This window comes from Dermacentor variabilis, chromosome 10 (genome assembly GCF_050947875.1).
Source record: "Dermacentor variabilis isolate Ectoservices chromosome 10, ASM5094787v1, whole genome shotgun sequence".
NCBI classification, from domain to species: domain Eukaryota; kingdom Metazoa; phylum Arthropoda; class Arachnida; order Ixodida; family Ixodidae; genus Dermacentor; species Dermacentor variabilis.
The window spans coordinates 28,901,617-28,914,556 of NC_134577.1; the positions used below are offsets into that span (position 1 = coordinate 28,901,617).

The 12,940-nt window shown below is 46.7% G+C and overlaps 1 protein-coding gene across 4 annotated transcripts in view; it reads left to right on the plus strand.

The window, feature by feature from the left end:
- Positions 1-7,183: 7,183 nt before the first annotated feature.
- Positions 7,184-12,940, plus strand: part of LOC142560236 (progranulin-like) — a 46,750-nt gene continuing 40,993 nt past the window's right edge. For 2 of the 4 annotated variants that reach the window (XM_075672187.1, XM_075672191.1), the window contains exon 1: positions 7,185-7,371. The gene's annotated coding sequence lies outside the window, so the exon portion shown is untranslated. Of the gene's footprint in view, positions 7,372-12,940 lie in introns of all 4 variants that reach the window. The other 2 variants (XM_075672189.1, XM_075672188.1) reach the window with 2 other exon arrangements.

Below are 12,940 nucleotides of genomic sequence, written 5' to 3' on the forward strand. Positions count from 1 at the left end.
GCTCGACTAAATTTAGGCCGCGTATTTATATTGCCGAGCCCCGACCTCCTCTCCCGGAGCTCCGGGTCTTTGCTGGGAGCGCTCCGTTGGGCTGGCGTTTCCTTTCCCCCTTCCCCGCAGAGGTAATTCGTTATGTTTTGTTGCTGGAATGCGCTGGTCGTTTGAGACGCTCGCTCGATTGGCCGGTGATCGTCGAACTGCTACAGGCGGTTGTTCCGCAGGGGCGCTCGAGTACGAAGCTGTACGCGTCGCGGTGACGCTAAAGATCACTCGCGCATTCCCGCCCCCCCCTCCCCTCACCACACTTTTTGAATTTGTTGGTCTATAAGCAGTTAAACCCAAAATTCCAGCACATCACTAGAAAATTTGAAAGTCTGTCTGCGGTTGAAAATATTCAGTCTGCAGACCTGAGGCCAGGTCTGCCACAACTAAAACTGCCGGACCATTCCTTTTAATACAGTATATTTTTTTCTTCTGCAGACCGAACTGCTATATAGCATGTCTTTAAAGTGAGCGCTGCGAAGACACATGTCGACACACCAAGATAGCCGAATAAACCAGTTACAACACAGGAACATAAAATGAATAATAATAATAATAATAATAATAATAATAATAATAATAATAATAATAATAATAATAATAATAATAATACAAAAATCACATGACAGTCCGTTTATACAGTAGGCATGACCGCTCCACATTTCGACAGCCTCCACAATAAGGCGAACTAGTGTACTGGTCTGGATCGAGATCTATAAAACAACTGTGCACCCCAATATAAAGGACATTTCCTTCCTTCTTTCAGTTTCTTTCTTTTGCGAGGCTTCATCGCCTTGCGAAGCTCCACTGCCGACGACTGCTCGTACAAAAGTATGTCGCACGTTCTAACGTCCCTAAAGAATACACGGACCGTGAGAAACGCCATGGTGCCATCTTTCACAAGGAAACGACGCAAAATAAAGTGAAAAAAAAAAAGAAATAAAGGAAAGGTTATAGGCATGAACACACGAGGTGTCGAAACAGATATTAAACTTGAGCAGCTTAATATAGCTGAGCATATTACAGAAACGGCAGCAGAAACTGCACGGGAGATATATGCATCAGTTCCTACCTTCGCGCTCTAGCTTTACACGAACATCTTTCGCCTTTCTTGAACGCTACGAAATCGCTCTCTCCAGACACCCTGCCATCCCCAGCGCGCCGTGTCGAGCGAAGTTCAATGACATACGTTCGTGTGCTTCGTGCTGTTGTACTTACATCGGAACTACCTGCGGCCAGTTCCCCGTCAGCTGTACTTCCTTTAATATACGCCAGTGTAGCCTACATACTTATTACGCGCGTCGAAAATCGCCGTCGAGTGTCCAAATGCCTGCGTACGCGCAGGTCGCCGAAGAGCGCACTTCAAAGCTGGCTTCACCACAATAAGAACGTCGCTGCCAAGAAGCCCACTTCTGAGATCCTTCCCGCTCTACGGGCGATTGAACCAAAATGGGCATCGGGTATACGTGTCGCGCCTGCGACAGCACCCGACATTCATCACTTTGAAAGTTAAAAGCGAAAAAAAAAACTGCGATAAGCGTCAATTGTTACGAAACATTTTAAGGCACAGACAAGCACCCTTAGACAGCTGGTCACTATGGCCTGCAGTGGTTTCTCTTACAAAATTTCAGCAAATACTCGTCGTTGTAGACGTTTCTGGGCAAGTTAACGGCCGTTCTGGGAATCTGATTATATATATATATATATATATATATATATATATATATATATATATATATATATATATATATATATATATATATATATATATATATATATATATATATATAGAGAGAGAGAGAGAGAGAGAGAGAGAGACGAATAAAGGAACCACTGGAAATTGCGCCTTCAAGGCCGGTTTAAAAAAGGAAAATACAAGCTGCACAGGTCCGCGCTTAATCCGCCAGTCTTATAATGGTGGTGTATCCAATGTCGCACAGATGTTTATGTCCATGCGGCAAGGCATTAATTAGGCCACCTCGCGCTCCCCCCTCGCCCTCTCCCCACCCGTTATTATTATTATTATTATTATTATTATTATTATTATTATTTTAGTGTGGATGGATGAAGGATAAATGGCTGGACTGGAATAAATTTATGGACATCTCATCGAAAGTTAATGGTGCCTGGTGCCAACAGGTATTTCGAATTTCACAACGTACAGTACACACGGAAAACAAGTTAAGTATATCACAATGAAGGTAAAGTCACAAATTATATATCCCAACACTTTTCTTCGCTTAATGTCGAAGACTTAATTACTATCATTTGAATATTATTATTGATGTCTATTTCTTAAATTCTGTATTTATATTAACATGTTCTAAAAAAATGATCCGGAGTCCTCCACTACGGCGTACCTCATAATCAAATCGTGGCTTTGGCACGCAAGAATTTCAGAATTGAATTCCTCTTGAGTAGCGCCCTCCCTCCCCCCTTAACAATCCGATAACTGCTGACTTGATGATGAATATAGTGATTTAACGCTCAAGGCTCAAGTATGAGCAAAGCGCGCCAGGCCAGTGGTAATAAGTTACAAGTGAAGCGTTGAATTTTTAGCAATTGATGTGACGGGACTCTGGGGCCTAAAAGACGGTCGCTGTAAAGTGCGTTAAAGCTACATGTAATAAAATCATGGGAATGACTATGAATTGTGCCGGGGACATGGAAAGATGCAATGTGAAAGAATTACGATATAGTAAAATTTACGGTATACTAAAAGCAAACAAGGCATATAATTAAAGCGCTTGGACTAAATACGAGTAAAAGCTTATTACGACATGTGTAGAATAACCATGTAAAATATAATTGTTCAGAGATAATCGGCTAAATTAGTAAACAAGGCATATAAATAAAACACTTGAACGGAAATACGGTTACAAAGTCGAGGATTGCGAAGTAATGTAAGATAGACCTCCGATAGCTAGTAGTCATATCAATACAAGGAGCACATGATATACAGTTGCAAAATCCGCAGGCCTGTGGCAGGCTTGTATCATCAGCTGCTGTGAAAGGGCATAAGATAAAGAACTCATGTCAATGGGTTGCCTGAACTGTTTTTTTTTTTTCCTTGATTATTCGAAGGCACACGCTTCAGGGTCAGCTTCCAGTCGATGAAACCTATCTCCGATGTTTGACTATGGGCACGGGCTTGAGGCTGGTCCAGTTTCGCATGTCGCATTCGGCCGCGCTTCCTCGTCGCTTTCCTCCCTTCGTGCGCGAGATTGAGCCACTATCGTCGGCTCACCCTCGCACCCTTTCACTCGCACATATACACAGCGCGTGGTGACGATGTTTATCGCCTTTGGACTGTGTAAACATAACGACGACGACAGAAGTCCGCTTAAAGTGTCCATACAATAGCTATTGCACTAAAAAAAAAAGAAGATCATAACATGGTCGCTCAAGCCAACAAAACTGTGCCTGCGGCCCAACGACGTTCTGAGAGGACCGACTGCAGTATTTTCTCCTCTAGGTAAAGCTGTAATTTATAGTGAGCATTCGTGCGATTGGGCCGATACATTGGGCCGAGCACTCGATACATGTACTATATTAATTTTATGCGTGTTCCTTTCTAGTGAGTGCACAAACGAGCTATGAGAAATAAGTAATGAGCATATAGCGTTTCCTGTTGTTTTCTACGATTCGTTGTTGTCAGCATGAACCCGCGAACCTTTCGTGTCGAGGCGACTCCATCTCGATCGAGCCGAACAAAGGCTTATTCTGAATGAGGTGCTTAGAAACTGTATTGTCTCCTCGCGGATAACAATCCGGCTGTGCTTCATTGTTAAAGAACCGCTTACTCTGTACGCGGTTCGCTTCGCTTTCGATAGCTGTGCACTGTTAAGTGCAGTAAAGTGCTTTCAGTTCCACCGTTATCCACGAGGTTTCTCAGAATTCTTACACCGTGCCAACTGACCAACCGTGCCAACCGTGTCAACAACTGAAAAACTGCTCCACAGTTTGATCACATTCTTCTCTACTCGTGAGGGGCGTACACATAATAGCCACTGAAGGTACCAGCGCTATTAAAAGACGGGCGAGAAAGAGAGAAAACACGACGAGCGCTGACAGCCAACAATTGGTTTTATCGTGCGTGCACAAATATATAAGCTCGAAAAGGAAGGGTAGTTTGGGGAAGGTAAAGAGAGAAGAATGAAAATTCCACTTGAGCATGGGTCTGAAGATAAAAACGAACGAATACGTCATGCTTCGGTCCCGGAGAAAGCTCCTTGTCGGCGAGGACGAGTCAAGGGGCGCTGAAGCGTGCATTTGCACATCACAGCGCGTTTTAATAGCGATGTTTTCCTCGTATGATTGATACGAACGAGCTCGCGTTCAAACCTTCTTAAATAACCGCATTTCCGTACATGTCAACGGAAAAGAAGCGCACGCTCATTTCGCCGTCCATCAGAAAATATAGGCGCACCAACGGCACTCAGAGACGAAAAGAAAAGAAAGAACTTCGCGTAATTTCAGTCAGTATACAGGATTCCTTTCGATCGGTTCTAATCCTTTCCTATCCATTGTTCACTGATCAAGGTCATAAGATGTAAACGGAGCGCCGTTGAAATCTGTGACGAAGTGAGAAAAGTTATAGCGTCGCAATAAAATCGTTCATTCATCCCGGCCTTGGATTCAAAGCATTCCACTATTGGTTGCCTTTCATTACAGTCCCGTAGACGAGACCTCTACAGTAGACTGGTCTTGCGAATCTTATGGCGACGCACGAGAGTGCCGATTAGATCGCGGTCGGCTGCGACAAATGAATATGCTCCGGCTCTAGTAAGCGAACTGCGCGAGATACATATCTTTTAACAACAAGGGGTTCATACTCGCAATCTGGAGTGACTGGTTATCAGAAGTTGCCGGACGGATAACACCGAAGAGTATTCTAGAACATTACTGGCCCTTCGACGTTTCACAATGTCAGGCTTGCATCCGGGTAGACATCTCAAGTCACAATGAAAAACATCTCCCATGACTCTCTCTCTCTCCATTTAAGCGATCCGCACCCAAAGTGCCCATCAGATTCCAGAACAAGATTGAAAAATACGCCGGCTTACGCGGTTAGCGCTTCATGCCATCACTATTGACCAATTGACCCGGTTTTCTACCTGACTGAAAAATAGCAATTTTGCTTCAAGACAGGTGAGCCGCGAGGTCGGTAAGAACGAGGACTCGGCCGAACCACGGAGTGCACGTTACCAGCGCAACCAAGGATGAGCTAGTCGCCAGCTTCAGAAATATAAGCATTGACAGCGCTGACAGGTGTGCATTCGTTTTTCAATATGCAAGCGAAAAACGGAGAGAACGCGGTCTGCAGACACACAACGCGATAATCGAAGAGGCGCGGCAGCATACACACGGGTTCAAGCCGTGCGATAAGACGCTGAACGTCGCCGTTGTATGGAGAATGAGCTATTATGCTTACTTGCCCCCAACCCCCCCGCCACCCCCCCGTCCTTTTCTTGTTGTTGCTTTTTTCAAGGTCTAAAGGAGGAGATGTGCACTCAACAACATGTTTTTCCCATCTGATGCAATCGTATGACTATCAATTGTCTATGTAATCGTCTAATGGATTCGGTGCCACATTCTCGTACAAGCGAACTACGTTAACATATCATACTACGTTAACACAAGGGGCCTTAATCTCGGACGATCACGTCCAATCGCTTTCGCGAAATTTTTCCTGACTAGCATCGGATACATCGGCGTCTTCTATACGAGCATAAAGCATTCTTTGCATGATGTCAAACGTCGCCAACCGCAGCGCCAGGAGAGCTGTCGTCCGTGGACGCCGACGCGTCAGGCAAGTGATTACGAGCATTCAATGGAACAATGAAGTGCCGCGGCTTCACACACAAAATCACTCGCCATCGCAACCGCATTCCAAAGATTTCGTGCGAAACAGCGGGGAATGCTCAGTGTTGACACAATGACGTCGCACTGCGCGTCACTGATCTTCAGGAATCTGCACACGTGTGCACAAAAAGCGTGGTCCCGTGGTTTGTCCCGTTCACGTCCACCTAACCACGGGTGCCATATGATGAGTGGTCCGAACGTTGACCCCACTCCGCTGTTCGCCGTCCGAGAAGCGCGAACTGGTTGCCACCATGACAGCAGGGCTGACGTCACTTGCGGGGGAGCGGACGACGGGGGGGAAATAGGAGACGATGAAAAGCCCCTTTTTTCTTTCGGCGGGAGAAGAGCAGTGTGGGTGGCGTGAAAAAGGACTCCCGAGACTTGTCGGGAGCGGCGCTCATTTCGCTGTCGACACGGCTCCTAAAGCTGGAAAAATGCAGAAATAAACCAAGCCTTCAGCCCTCGAGCGTCAACATCTCTTCCGCACGCTTCAACATCACTTGCCGTAAAGCGTTCGAGGTTCCGGACACCGACCTCGCCCAGAGATATACCGGGCGGCCAGTAGGAACTTTGCGAACTCATTGGAAACCCAATACGATGCTGTAAGCCAAACGGAACAACATTACGAATTTGACAATGCGGAGAAATTGGACAGCCTTCAACTCCTATTACAGTCACGCGGAAACTCGCGACAGTGACTGATTGTATACCCTAAAGCACCTGCATCCACGCGCCACCGCACGTGGATGGTCGGCGGAAACGTGTGTGGAGGGGCTTTAGTATACCCGAAAGTGTTAGTTGGAACACCGCCGCCTTCTATTTGATGTGGATTTCGAACCGGCCTGCGTTCCCAGGTGTTTTCGAGCCTCTGCGCGTATCGTAGAAGCGGTGAAGCCACCGGCTGTGCTGTCAAGGAAGGAGGGAGAGGGAGAGAGGAGTGGCTGCGAAACAAGAGCAGCGAGTGGTGGTGGAAAGACAAATAAAACGGGCACCTCATCCTTTCCTCCTCCTCCTGTACACGCCCTCTTCACACGAAGAAAGGAAAAAAACAGCACGCAGAGCAGACTCGAGGCCACCGCTCTCACGTCTTCGTCCCCACAATGTCTCTCTTTCTCTCCGTTACGCTAGCGAAGCAGAGACGGAGACGAGTTATGGCAAGAGGAAGAGCGTTAGGAGGAGAGACGCGCTGCCGTTCTTGCTCAATGGGACGAAACCAGAGGAAGAGGAGTGGCGAGAGTTCGCCGTTGCCAAGCCGAGCGAGGTTCCGGACGCCCCAACCACTCAGACTCAGCTGCCCCTCTTAGCGATAGTAGAGAGCGCCGTATTATCGTCGAAAGCGCCGGAGTCGCGCGAGACAACGAGAGAAGAGCACTCGGACTCTTGTTGGCGCGAAGGGCACGTATCGTGACAAAAGGTCCGGCGAAGGCACTACCCGGCAGCTCGACGGCCGTTCGCATAGCGGCGGTGAGTTTTTGCTTTCACGGTATTAGCCACAGTAGTAGTAGTAGTAGTAGTAGTAGTAGTAGTAGTAATACGAAACTATTTCTACTTAAAACATCTTTTTCTACTTCTCAAAATTAGACATACGGCGATCTTGGTAACGCCGAGTCCAGGATTCCGTTGGCTGCCTGCGCCATATCTCTGCGTCGACATATAGTTTGCCACGGCAACGTGGTCTGCAGGTGTTGTTGCTGTAGTCAGCCGCTCGGGCTAAGTGAGTAGGAGAATGCGGTTTCGGGTGGGAGGGCGTCAGGGAGTGGGTGGTGCACAGAACACGTGCGGCTTGTCGGGGTATCCGCCACAGACGACACACTGGCGGAGCGGGGGGGGATCGGCTTTTGCTCGTAGGTGCAGTGTTGTCGGTAGCGGAGGTAGGTAGATGGTAGTTATTGTCGCAGTTGCCGCGCTCGCGCTTTCTCACGTCGGTAGTCGTCGTGGCTGGCTCCTTGAACGATTGAGCCAACCCATTCGAAGCAAAACGGGGGCTACCAAGAGCTCCCTCCAGATTAATTCTGTCGACCTCCATCGCTTTGACGAGCCCCTCGAAATCGTCATACAAGCGCATTTGCATTCGACCCCCATTGCAGTGCAGCCGCAGAGGCAAGCAATCGAACCGGTAACTTAGTAATGAGAAGCAGAACGCCATATAAACCTAGCCGGCGGAGTGTGTACGAACTGATTAGAAATAAAAATGACGGGAAGAGAAAAGGGCACGAGTGACTGATGACAATGTAGACGGTCTGGTTTTATCTAACGCGCCTCAGCGAAGGGCTAAATCAACGTGACGAAGTGCGAAGAGTTACAGCGTCGCAATAAAATCGTTTAATCATCCCGGCCTTGGATTCACAGCGTTCCACTATCGGTCGTCTTTGCTTCCCAACTCCTTGATGGGGAATCGCGACCGCCATCAAGAGCTCAGCAGCAGGAGGCGTCATCACAGGGCCGTTTCATATTTGCTTGGTCGTGTTCAGCGTCTCAAAACGAGACTTAAAGGACGCCAAGTGGAGGTCTCTGGACTAATTTCGACCATCTAGGGTTCTTTAACGTGCACCCAAAGCCAGGCGAACGAGCGTTTCTGCATCCCACCCCACTATTGTAACATGGTTGCCGCTGCAGGGAATCGATCACGGGACCTCGCGCTGAGAAGCATATCGTGATAGCAGCAGAGCACACAGGACCACAGCGGCGGATACATATATCGCAGTTAAAAAAGAAAGTTAGCACCCTTGCCCTTAAAATATAATATTGAACTGTTGTGTGCGACAAATGAAGTTTATTTTTTTTCTTTTCTGGCAGTTCTTTTGTGGCAAGTAAACATGATAATATATATTCGACGGACGACTCGATAACTACATGAAATCAACTTGAATAGCTATCGCCCTCAAATTCTGGTGTCGCATATTTCGGTGCCCATCAGGTGGTCAGAATCACATCACTCTTTTCAACTGCACGTGACTGCTCTGATAGAACGTCACTGGCGGCACACACACACACACACACACACACACACACACACACACACACACACACACACACACACACACACACACACACACACACACACACACACACACACCTTAATAAGAGCCCTGGTAAGCCGAAAGCGTGCAAGAACAAGAAACGGGTGGCGCCGCCGCCTTGAAGTTCCCGCACTATCGCGCCGTGACGTCATGGATTTGGATGGCCTTTTTTTCCGAGCCAAAAACTGGAGTCGAAAAACAAACTTGGCAAGTTTTGAGAACGTTTTATCAAGCCACGGGTGGCCCAAATATGTTACAAATGGAGCGTTGAACTTCACTTTCGCTTCTAATAACCAACCTATTGTTGCAAAATTAACAAAAATACGGTTTTTGAAGAAAACTTTGTCTAAGCTGATTCAGGAGTTCTCTTAAGGGTCCCATTAAGGCGAATTGTGTTATTATTATTATTATTATTATTATTATTATTATTATTATTATTATTATTATTATTATTATTATTATTAAAGCTATGCTGGACAGGAAGTGGGCAACTCTTGAGAAAGGTAGCTCCGCGGGCGCGGGCATATATGGTGCATTTGCATCCGAGTGGATTGCCTCCAGTCCCCACCAACCGGGACAAGGAAGTACTGAATCTTAAGTTCCCTCCGCAGTTTCGCGTGGGGTCCGCTATCACTCGAGGCCCATGCCACACGAAGCACAGAGGCCGCTGCTGGTTTCAAGAACTGATTACTTCGCTGTACGCGCGCGTTATCTTTTGGCAGGCCGCCGCAAGTGAACTGAACATCTAGAGCGAATAACATTCTGTCTGAATGGTTCGATGCCCCAAGTTCTGCTCGCGCTGTCTGCTTCATTTTACTGGCTTAAAATACAGCCCGCACTGCAAGGCTAGCAAATATACAGGAGGAAGTCCCAGCGCAAAGCTCTGTAATGAGGCGTCTCGTGATATATAACGTTTAAAGGAGTACTGGCACGAAAATTTGGCGCCCCCCTTTTCTTGAATTCTTTCGCCAGTTGTCGACTCGATGGTTACGCTGCGATGCCTCGATTTCTCGAGAACAGCACAAATGAATTATTTCGTCAACTTTTGCACGGCCTGCCTCAAAAACCTCGTGAAACGCAGCGCGGCTTCGGACGTGAAAAAAAAAAAAAAAAGCTACTTGTCGCATCACCAAAAGTGGAAGTGCCGGGTGGAAGGTCGGACTCTGTCGCCGAAAGTTCGCTTCTCTCGGAAGCGCAGTGGGACGCCCTCTACCCGACTGTCCCCTCGAGTACTGAAGTGTGTGCGCGTGTGTTGTCTGGTACCACGAGACCGCCACAACAGGTTTCGGTGACGCCATTGGAAACATATTCACCCCCGAAGCGGCACTGCTCTTGGCGCGCGTTTTGAAACGGTCGTATTAAAGGCTAACGTAATTAACTATTCGCTGCGCTCTAGGGGAATTGATATTGCATAACGTAATTTCTGGGTCGAGGGTTATCCAATAAGGTAATAAAAACAGGACAAAAATTTATATCAGCACTTCATTAAGAGGAAAAACAATAGCTCGGGGCCAACTCCGATTCGCCTATTCCAGAAACTTGTACAACGAAAAAAAACATACTCACGTTATACAATCGCTCAACTGATTCGAATGAGAGCTGTTACGAGAAAAAAAAGTCACTTTACATATTTCTAACTCCGCAAAAGAACAAATGCCGCAGCCTTGTAAAGCCCATCTGTTAGAGCACCTCAAGCGGACAAATTGGATGCGTGAGCCTATGTGAAATTTCTTACAACGCTTACGAGGTTTTTATACAAGTCATAATCGCAAACTAATGGTGCATTCCAGAGCGGTGTATGGTGATGCGGAATTGTGATGTATCTTTTTTTTTTTTCCTGTTGTCACTGAGCTACCAGTATCGTAAACTTGATGATTGTTTTCGCTACTGTGCGATTTTCCACAATATTCGTAACAATATTCACGAATTTCCCCACAAACCTGTTCCTATAGCAGAGTTAATTTTTTTTTTCTTTTCATGGTGTCTACCAAGTTGACATGGCTTATTGCAGTTTGAATAGTAAAGTGTAGTGTTTATTTTATTCAAAAATAAAACAGAAGGGAGGGCTTAGTAAAATGGGGGCACAGCAAATAGCTTCGAAAAAAAAAATAAGAATGGTCAAGCCCATTGCAAATCAAGTCAAACATATTCAAATAAGAATAAAAAGAGGCGCATACAGAAGCAAATATTTGCGACTATGAGCTATTTCTATCAAGTGATAGCAAGCTCATTGCTATGAGACCAGAACTTTGCCACAAGTGATATTCCCTCTCATCAGCTCGATAGTCAACCTCGACTGTCCTGACACACTCTCAGCCCGCGCACAACGCCTCAGTGTTGCGTTTTACTGCTTTAAAGAGCGTATTTTGGTTTGCATTAGGGACACCTGCATCTCGGTGTCAACCAACATTTTGTTGAGTTCAGGCTCCTTCAAAGAAGAGGCGGCATGCTTCCTTCCTCGTTCATCCCTCAATGCGTCAGTCCTTTCTATTCTCGCCCTCCTTACACCGCATGTTCGCCCCACTGACCATTTGAAGCACCCTCTTGGACAGTTCCAGCCAACGCCCGATTTTGCGGACTCCCTAGGGGCCGCGAAAACGTCCGAAAAATCGGGCAATCAGAAAAAAATATATGCATGCCTTTTACTGCCCCCAATCGCCACAGGCACGTCCGAAGAAAGCTCCGAAGGACTACCAGTACACTTATTAGGCACATCGGTGCTCGTAATGTGACAAGAGACCGCATATGCGCGCGTGTATAATTAAGAAATACATACTGTGTCCAGTGACAATTTTCTCTTCCCACGCTTAAGCTTCACCGCAATACTTTGCGTATGCTTCGCCGCGTTACAGTTCTGTAGTGAGGCGAAGCTGACTTTCAGAAACAGGAATTATGCAACGCGCCGTGCTTTCCACGCGTCGAAGCCAATGGCGAGGATTACAAATGCGGAGTCGGTGCCATTGCTCACAACAGCGAATTCTTTCAATGAAAACCATACCACCGATCGGCAAGGAGCTCGAAGCAGCTAGGCCTACCGTTGCCACGGTGTTGGCTACGGCTGTCAGCGGATCTGGGTGCGAGAGCGCCGGTTCTAGGCGGCGAGATAATCAAAATGGCGGCAGCGGTGGCTTCGATTAATGCCATTTCGGACCTGGGGTCCCGGCAAAAATTCCGGAAAATCGGACGGCGAAGGGTTCTTGCGTCCGAAATTTCGGATGTTTCTATACATTGACTCCATGGGGCACGTGGTGGTGCCGCGAAGCCGTCCGAAGTATAGGGCATGTTGCGAAAATCGGGGGTCCGGAAAATCTGTCGTTGACTGCACACTGGCAACTTCTCTATCCAACGACGCGGCGTCAAAAGCGATTTGTTACGATCCATCTCAGTTACTCGAAGCCAGTATTATAGCGCGACTTTCGTTCTCTTTCAATAAAATTATCGGTAATTTTCTCTGATGTAAGCACAAATTCCCTGAGTTTTGCCTGAGTATTTCCAGACTATACAAAATCCCTGAGGTTTCCCGTTTTTCCCGGTTGGTAGACACCCTGATTTTACATAAAACCTCGCCAAAACCGGCGCAGTGACCGCCGTTCCAAATGACTTCTCATTTCTCCTGGGTTTACGCACGATCTCCTGACGTACGGCTTCCCCTTCAGAAGATAGAACAGTAATAGTTATGCACAAAGATAATATATTGTGCGCCAACGAATATATTCAGAATTGAAAGAGCGAGCAGGAACAGCAGAATGCAAAAAAAGGAACCATAACACAAGTTTATATGTATAAAGAGACACGTAATTCAACAACCCAGATTGTCTGTTTGCCGAAGTTAGTAGGAAGCCTTGGAAGAATATATTTGGATAATCTTTAAGACAATGATCTGCACGGTGTTTGTAATGACTAAAACGTTTGATTCATGTGAATTAGGCGATAAGCCTTTTTACACACGCGTCGCATCGAATATGGATGTTACATGCACATATTGGCGCTTGAAAGCGCTATCACACTGAATA